This window comes from Pundamilia nyererei, unplaced genomic scaffold (assembly GCF_000239375.1).
Source record: "Pundamilia nyererei isolate P.nyererei 1_Seehausen unplaced genomic scaffold, PunNye1.0 scaffold00306, whole genome shotgun sequence".
Taxonomy (NCBI): Eukaryota; Metazoa; Chordata; class Actinopteri; order Cichliformes; family Cichlidae; genus Pundamilia; species Pundamilia nyererei.
In genome coordinates, this window is record NW_005187707.1 from 391,576 (window position 1) to 393,119 (window position 1,544).

Sequence of the window (1,544 nt, forward strand, 5' to 3'; positions counted from 1 at the left end):
ATATATATATAAAAGGCACATGGCACATTTGTGTTTTTCCTATGTTGAGTTTGTAACCAGAATACATCCCAAACCTTCCCAGCAAATCTAAAAGGGTCCAGATGAACTGGTCTAGATTTGACAAGTACAAAAGGACATCATCAGCATATAAGGCTATTTTGTGTTCTCTTGAATTAACTACGACCCCATGAATACTATTATTTTCTCTTATTGCCTGTGCTAAAGGTTCAATGTAAAGAGCGAAAAGAGTCTGAGACAAGGGACAACCTTGACGAGTAGATCTTTCCAACTTTATACGGTCCGTGACTCGTCCATTTATCTTGATTCTCGCGGTAGGCATTGAATATAATGTCTTAATACTGTTAATGGAGTTTTCAGCAAAACCAAATCTTTCTAGGACCAAAAACAAATACCTCTAGCTCACGCAATCATAGGCCTTTTCGGCATCCAGACTAATTAGTACCGCTTTATGATTATTTTCTCTTACATTATTGATTATGTGGAGAGAGCGTCTTATGTTGTCTTGGGTTTGCCAGCCCCCAACAAATCCAGTTTGATCTTCATCAATCAAATCTGGGATGAAGGAGTTTATCCTATTAGATATAATTGAGGCGTAAAGCTTATAACCTTGGTTTAGGACTGATATCGGCCTATATGAGCGGCACAGCATTTTGTTCTTACCGTCTTTAGGTATAATTGTTATGATCGCCTCAGACCATGATTGAACTGGACATATTCTCTAATGTCCAGTTCAATGACCTTAGCAAAACTGGAAGCACCTCCACCTCAAATGCCTTATACCACTCAGCCGGCAGGCCTTCTGTACCTGGTGTTTTGTTATTTTTTAGTTTCTTTAAGGCCATTTCCAATTCTTCTTTCTGAATCTGTTTGGTTAGGCATTCATTTTGACACTCACCAATTGATGGCAAATCTAATGAATTAAGAAACATTTTTATATCTTCTGTGTTGGCTTGTGCAGGTTGTGCATATAACATTTTGTAATAGGTTTGGAATGCCAAGTCAATTCCTTCCAGGTCACTTTGTAATTTCCCAGTTTGGGGATCAAGGACTAGCATACGTTTTTATTGAACATTTGAAGAACCAGCAAAAAGAAAACAGAAACTCTTGTAGAGGACATAAAGTCAGAGATAAAAACAACAAGGAGCAGGTGAATCTAGTACAGGTAGAGGTGCAAAAACCCACAGAGCTCAGCAGCCACCGTAACAAATTCTGGATCCTTTGCTTTTAGTTAGCATTAGCAGCACATGCTGCGTCCGATGTGAAAGGACCTTTATGCTGTGCACTGTGACTCACAGAAATGGTACCGGGTCAGCCCTGACTTTGTGTTAAACTAATCCTAAAGTAATAATGGTATTTCTAACCACTGATGATAATAATAATAATAATGGATTGGATTTATATAGCGCTTTTCAAGGCACCCAAAGCGCTTTACAATGCCACTATTCATTCACTCTCACATTCACACACTGGTGGAGGCAGCTACAGTTGTAGCCACAGCTGCCCTGGGGCAGACTGACAGAAGC